Raw genomic sequence first — 8559 nt, 5'->3', positions numbered from 1 at the left:
AGATGACATTCAAAGATACAATACACAAAGAACAATGACTGCTAAACAACATTACACGTGTTATTAAGTCAGTAATCCTTTGTGGTACAATGTGTGAATTACTCTAGAATTTTAACATTTTGTGTTTAGGAAATTCCGACGTTCGAAAGCTGGTGCGCTTGACATGTTTTAATAGATGAATTTTGAATAAAATTGACAAAAATTATAAAAAAAAAAAAAAAAAACAAGGAGCAATCCCCGTTATTTGCGGGTAAAACATATAGCATTTTAGTATGTCATATTACTTAAAGATCTTGTCAGGATTGGTTTCTTTTATTTTACTTCTTATATGTTGTGAGACACATATCGTATTAGAAATTGTAAAGACTTGTTATACTTTTGTCGTGTATCGGGATGACATTAACACATTTTCGATTGTTGTATTGTTAAATGTTTTTTTGCGTTGAAGATAATTTCAATTAAATTCATTGCACATCGTTATATTGTTTTATTTCTAATGTCTTTTTTCTAGACAAAAGCGTGACGTCCATGTCTGCCTTCATTACAAATATGTTGTTGTCTCCGCAGATAAAGTCTCAAACAACAGCATTCATAGCATATTACATTTGGTTGGTAAGTGAATTTTATATCTATTATAAACAAGAAAACTCACCATTTACCCCAAAGATATCTACCTATGAGGAAATTCTTCATAAGCAAAGGTATGTTGTATGTTCCTTTGGAATTTCAATCAAAGATGCAGAACTGATTTTTCCGAAAAGAAGAAAAAATTGTGAGCATTATATCAATGTCAAATACACCGCCAAATTGACAACACCAAATATAGGGATCACAGTATAAACAAATGCCAAAAAAATCACAATATGATTAACACCATACACAAGTATTCCTCATTCCAAACTATAAAAAAAACTACATAGAAACAAGTGTCTAGTCTGTTGGAGGGGATAAATTGTGCCTTGTGAAAAATAATTCTGTTTCAAACAAACACAATTCCAAAAATGGCATTATCAAGATACACAAGATACAACTGCATAGTCTGCTTTATATATTGACTTGCAATTTTAAATTGACAATGAAGTAGGTAGACAAACAAAATTTTACGACAAAAGAGATAATTTCATCTTTTTAATTGTGAACTGTCCATTTCAATGTAGCAACCTTCAAAGGCATCACCATTATAAGGAGTAGATATGTCCTAGTTGGTACTAAGTGAAAATGTTTTTGGTAAAGTTTGCATACATATACATCTTAAATGAAGATTATTTGCTGTGTGTCTGAATTGCCAAGCAATCTTTTAGTCCAATATAATTTCATAAAGAATGTTATATACATATACATTGATACGTTATGTGCGTGAATGTTCACACTTTACGGACTTCATATACACGAGTGTTCTCCTTACGCAGAAAATGCTCCAACTGAGTTATGAGGAGGTAAGATTAAAAATGACACTCTGTACATTTTATGATACCATCACGAATTGGTTGATTAACATGATATGTTTGTGTCTAAACTAACGACATTATTACGACGTCTTATATTTTTGTTTCCCATCTACATGTACGTCATCTAATCTGCCCAATACCGAACGTGAATATTTTCCTAATATTACTGTTGTGCTCAGTGTGAATTCGCATAGCTGTACGACGTGTCTCGTTTTTTCTATATTCAACGTTCATGTATTTAGTTATGATTTCTCGATTGTTAGTCCCGTTTTCAATATTTGACGACATGGTTCGGTATTTGTATACTAGTATTCCATTTTCAAGCATTTATCGGGTATACTTTCTCATTCGTACGGAGCCGATGCGTCATTTTGTGCTGCGTGTTTCTCCGTTAATCATTGTTTATTCTGTGGTATGTTTATTCTGTTGTTTGTATACTATTTAAAATGAATGAATGAATGCTTATTAACGTCCTCGGACCCCAACTGCACCGTTTCAAACCCCTAGGGTAACCTGATAAAACACTTTATACTGGTTTAAAGCCATACATTTCTTTCCTTTACATCATTTTGTCCACTGAACGTTAAGTGACCAACAATCAATCTATTCATCTAGCTTAATTCTCCTTTCGGTACGTTATGAATTCGACCAAAGCTATTCAAGTCACAAGAACATTGCAAAGTATGTTTAATGGCTAATTACAATATTTGTAAAATACAGGTATAGATTCACGAAACTCATAGTGATGTTTTTGCTCAGAAAAATAATAAATATTTTGTGTGTTGTAATGCTATATTTTAGCGTATTATATGGGGATTAAGTGAGTATTCAGGTTATCAAAAATGAAATATTTTGATGAAAATATAGATTCACTCATATTGTATCTGCATCGGAAATCTAAAACCAGTTGTTGACATGGTATGGATTATATTCGTCTCATATAATTTATGATGGTATGATATTAAACCATTTACGGTTTGTATTGGATTATCATAAGATGAATACATAATATTTAATCACTTTAATTGAGGTCTAAAGCTAATGATTATTTGAACAGATATATGACTATCAATCTTTTACTTTTAATCAAATGAATTCTCTGATCTTTCTTGCACTAATTGAAAAATAAAATGTTTGGAATATCTGTTTCACATGTGACGACGAACATGTTCCATGCAGTTGTCGTAACCATAATACGTTCATCTTTTACTCGAATGTGAACTTCCAAATAAAACCAAATCACTCGGTTTGCAATTTCGCGAATAACCCGTCGAGCAGAATCTCTTTACATTCATGGGGAACCCGAGATCACCCCGATGGATTTAAATTACCCAGTCATACCGATCTATTAAGTCGGCCAATTGAAACTGGTTTCTAAGCTACCGCTACTTTACCGCAACTGAAAGTTGGGGGCATAGTGTTTAACCTCTGTCCGTCCGTTCGTCTTTCCGTCCCATTATATAAAGTTATTCCGCATAACTCCTCCAACATTTTGAATCCTAGGAAGTTTTCTCTTTACTCTCCGTTTGTACATATATTGAAGGTGTGCTGCATGTGGTCAGGGTTAAATTTTTATAAATATGTGCTCTTTTGGGGAGAAAGTTGAACTTTGTCATTTTTGGAAAATTTACTTGCATAAGTAGGGCGTTTCCAGATAACTCCTCCTACAGTTTGAATGCTAGGAATATATCACTCTGCTAGCTGTTTGTACATGTATTGAAGGTGTGCATGTGGTCAGGGTTTTTCTTTTTATTATTTTCCCCTTTTGAAAGAAAAATTGAACTTTGTCCTTTTTGGGGTATAAGCGGTTAAATGAATGGAGTGCGGGGCATCACTTTGTCTAGTTTAAATTTGTTTTCTCTTGTTGTGCTGTTACACTACTGTTACAGTCCGATGTTCTGTCACATACATGTTCAATTCTGCCACGTGCACTTTCTTTATGTACCTGCCCCAAGTCAGGAGCATGAAGTTCAATTGTTGTCGTTGTATACATATGTATCATATTTGGGTGTTTTTTTTTTGTAAAATAGACCGTTAGTTTTTACGTTTGATTTTTTTTTCACATAGTGCATGGTGGCCTTTTGTGATGACTATACCAAGTGTTGAAGGCTGTACAGTTGCCTATATATGATTTCTTACATCCACTGCATTGAAACTCTGGTGGATAGTTGTCTCATTGGCAATCACACCACATCTAACTTTTTTCAATTCATGTTGCGTTTTGTATACTGCTACATTGTTTATTTAGTACGCATATCCCGGAACCCTCTTTTCGGTAGCCCGAGCAAAAGCCCTTGTTCCGCGATAGACAATTTAATTACGAACTCAAAAAGACATAAAGAAAATAACTCGAATTTCAACTCGAAATCTTAATTAATTTAAATAAGACATAAATTCAAATCATACTCAAACTCTTCCTCAAGAAGTGACTCAAATTCAAAGTTGATGTAACTAGAATTCTGCCTTCAAATGTGACTCAAACTCGAAGTCAAACTCGAAACTAAACGCTAACTAGAACTTTATTTCTAAGCATGACTTGAATTCGAAAACTAACTCAAAGTTTAATCCAAACAGTAACACGAACTTCAATTTGAACACTAATTAGATGGATGGCCACCCGCATTCAAGGCACATACAACATGGAAATATATCTAAAAATAGAACAGGTTTTTCCGAAATTGATCACGTGGTTTTATCTCATCAAGTAATGGGATAACCACATCAAAGAATGACAGGACCACATCAAAGAATGACAAGACCACATCAAATAATGAAATAAACACATCAAGTAGTGTAAAATCATCAAACTTTGAAACATCATTACGTTATGTTAAAACCATATAAAAAATAGACAAATCATCATTACGAAATAACACAACCACATCATGTAATGAAACAACTACATTACGTTAAGTCACATACACATCAAGTAATGTTAAAACCACATTGACTAATGACACAACCATATCAAGTAATTGTGAAACCACATCGAGTAATGACAAAACCATATTGATTAATGACAAAACTATATCAAGTCATTACGAAACCATATCGTGTAATATCGAAATATCATTAAGTAATGACTATTCCATATTGAGTTATATTAAAACATCATTACGTTATATCAAAACCTTATTAAGTAAAGACAAAATATCATTAAGTAATAATAAAACAACATAAAGTAATATCAGAGTTCTACATAAGACAGCTGTGGCGTTCCATAGGGTCATATTTATTCGCTAAAAAATGGGGATAAAAAGATAGGTCGTTGGTTAAGAAATATTTTAGTTATAATTTTAGATGCAATTTTTTGCTACTTTATCTTAAGTTCAAATAAAGTGGCAGTTATAGTTCATGTGTATTTACTATGCTGGAAAAGATATTTGGGACATTTTACATTTCCATTGTATTTTGACCCTCTGCAACTCCTTTACAAAGTAACAATACTCCAAGTAGTAGGTGGCATGCATTAAACACGCTGAAAAAAAATGTTTGAAAATTTTACTTACAACGTAACCATTGTACTTTGACCCCTTTGTAATTGTATATTGAACCCCCTCCTATACATCTCCAATTTCAAAATGTATTGCTATTCTTACTTCTTTACATAGTTATAATACTCAAAGAGTTATTTAACATGCTGCAAAAAACTCATGGTATATCGACCCCCTCCATTTAAACACCTCTAATTTCTAAAAAATATTTTATATAGTAAAAATACTCCAATATTTTAATGAATAATTAGTATTTTATTATGTTTATATGTATCTAACATATTATGGAAAAGATCTTTTGAAACTTTTACTCAGACATTGACATTTGACAACTCCCTTACAATAATATATTGACCCCTTGCCTTCATATATTGAACCCCAACCCCAAATCCAAAACCCCATAACAACTAAATTGTAAATAAATCCAATTCTTCGGCTGTTTAACATAGTTTAAATAGTTTAAATACACCGAGCAGTAGTTTCTATGTATTTGACATGCAGGAGAATATGTTTGGAAAATTTAACTTAGCCATTATATTTGTACCCCCTGTCATGGTAAATGGAACCCCCTCTTATACAAATCTAATTTCAAAAATTAAATCTGTTTTACTTCTATCTATAATAATAATACTATTATGAGTAGTTAGAATGTATTTAACATGCTGGAAATATGTTTTTAAAATCTAACTTAGCCAAAGTATTCCAAACACTGCAATGGTATTTTGAACACCCTTCTATACATCTTCAATTTCAAATACTAAAGCTGGTCTTACTCTTTTACATAGAAGTAATACTCTAAGAAGTAGTTGGCATTTAATTTATATGCCGGAAAGGATGTTTTATCAGATTTGTCATGATATCTTGCCTTCCCTTGTTGTAATGGTATATTAAACCCCTTCCTACATATCTTATACATCTCCAATTTAAAAAAAAATAAAGCTATTTAAAATCTTTGGCTCAAGTACTAATCAAAATCAACAACGCTTTAATTATCAATAACATTATCATCGGAAAAGCAAAGCAATATGGTAATACAGAAACTGGTACAAGTTTGGAATGATCTTTACAAAATAGTAAATATCAAAATCATCGTCTAACTAGGGATTTAAAAAGTGGACAAGCTTTAGCTTTTATTATCCAAGGAGATGACAAGTATTCACATGTATTTGTTAAACAAAACATTGATGTTGTATACACTAATAATAGGCACAGCATGGTAGTCACATTTGATAAGGGTTTTAGCAGCAAGTAAGGAACTTGTTTGTATAGTATCAACAATCTACAGAAGAACATGTAAATAATTTTTAAAATGACGCTGTCAGTGAAATAGATGGATATATTTAACAAATAAAAAATATTGTGACTTACAAAAACGTGCCAAAATTAATGTAACGTACTTTGAGTTAAACACAAACAGCCTAAATAATTTATGACGTTGTCGATAAGATTATATACAATATATTTAGAAATATCAAGTATCAAACTGCATCGAGGAACCCTTGAGATATTATTAAAAAGTGATTGATAATTCAACTAAAATTATAACGAAGGGTCAAGACTGATGCACAATAATAGTAAACAGTCTTCCTCAACTTTCAAATCAAGATTGGAACTTTGAAATATTATGCCGTCGATATCAGCTCAAAATTATAATTTTTAAAGAGCCTTCACTATATTTAGTCAGCTTTTTTACAATATTCCTCTCAATTCAATGTTGACGTGTCTATGATCAAGATTGTTCTCCACATTACAATTCTAACCGTTTTTTTCAAAAATATGCCTTTTTCATCTATCAATGTTCAACAGTAAACTTGTTCATTAGGTAACAGAAGAAAAACTGTGTCGTATCGTTGAATTAAAAGGTTTCAATATTATAAAGAAATATGAAATGAAAATAGCCTACGCATAAAATTAAAGAATGGCTATATAGCTATTCTGTAGCAAGTTTGTATATTTGTTTCTTGTTGCATTGCAGAAAAAAACGTTAACACATTTTCTTTCACGAACAAAACTTTATAGTGTGATAATCAATCATTTTCTGTAGTACTTACCTGTTTCTTAATTCATGTTACCGTTTGTTGACGAATTGGTTACACACAATATCAATGAACTGACCAATAAAGAATCTACACTATAACATTACGTAAAGGTAAATAAGATAAAAACAGATTCATTTGTTGAGGTACACCAAAGGATTTGAGAATGATTCGTTAATTAAATGGTGAAATTAATTTAATTAAAAAAACGTTAACCCATAATTGCGCATTTTCTCGAATTTCATGTTACCGTTATGATAAGTATTAGCACATAAAACAAGTATGAGAGAGAGTGAGAGAGAGAGATCAGTTCTGCACTATTTAGAAAATTAAACGATCACGCAATATTAAGAAATGCTGAAATTCCTGTAAGTGCAATGAAAATTTTAGAAAAACAAAACAAAGTCATCTGGTCATTTTATTGATAAAAAAAACTGGTACCCATTGGAATGTCCCAAACTTCCTTGGATATCAATCCACCAAGCTCAGCAAATATGTTGTACATCTTTCATCGTATGGTGTTTAATATTTCCAGTCAACATTGTTATATAATATTAATCATTACAAAAATAATCACTGTTTAAACAAAGAAAAATATGTTCACATATTTACTATTAAAAGTTTCCTAATTACAATTAAAAGTCCAAAAGCGAGAGATAATATATCTAAATCATATAACAATTCAAACATGTACATGTGAACATATTTGTCGTCATTTTCATGCACAAATAGATGTTCTAATTTTTATCAGTATATATCAATCAGTTTTAAATACAGTTTTCTGCATCTTTTTCGATAAGATGGAAAAACCTAAATTTAAAACTGATTGACGAAACATCAATTAGTTTGACCTAGACATCACTAGCATAGGTTATAATGATATTTAAATGATATATAATGACTAAACACTTTATGCAAAATATCATAAATCGATGTCAAAAAGATGTAACAAGTTTCAGCTCGGAAAAGTGTGTATGAAGAATACTTCCGTTCAGTTCTGCTTAGAAGCCAGGTAAACTGACAAAGAAAAAGGATTTATTACTGAATAAACTGCTGTTTCTTTCATGATTTAACGAAATGTGGAACAATTTTGTTCATTTGTAGTTATGATGTGGATATTTGCAATTACAAACGAAAAAAATATTTTTCCTGCCGTTGTCGATTGATTCGTGAAATTTCATGTATTATTCATAGTAAATGTATGTGTTCTTTTGCATTATGTATTTTTTCGTTTTGTTTTTGTGTTTTTATAAAAAAAAAAAATGAACAAAGACATGCACGATACTAGACATTTGTGGAAATTGTCATTCACCTACGATTAGGATTACAATTATACTTACAGGTAACAATTAAATCCAAATTAATATTACAATAGAACTGCTATTTTAAGAGTATATATGATTAATTGTGTGTTGTTTTCTGACCGTCTAATGACAAACACTTGCATCATTTTTTTACGGCAAGTAATAAAGAGAATACTTTTCGGACAAGAACAAAACGATGTGGCACGCGTTTCGTTGAAAGAAATCGGCGGGAAGGCAGTGTACAATTGCAAAAAAAAAACACAATCAACATCAAGTC

The sequence above is a fragment of the Mytilus trossulus genome, chromosome 11, assembly GCF_036588685.1.
Source record: "Mytilus trossulus isolate FHL-02 chromosome 11, PNRI_Mtr1.1.1.hap1, whole genome shotgun sequence".
NCBI lineage: Eukaryota > Metazoa > Mollusca > Bivalvia > Mytilida > Mytilidae > Mytilus > Mytilus trossulus.
The sequence above is the reverse complement of the archived record's forward strand: the minus strand, read 5'-3'. Positions refer to the sequence as shown.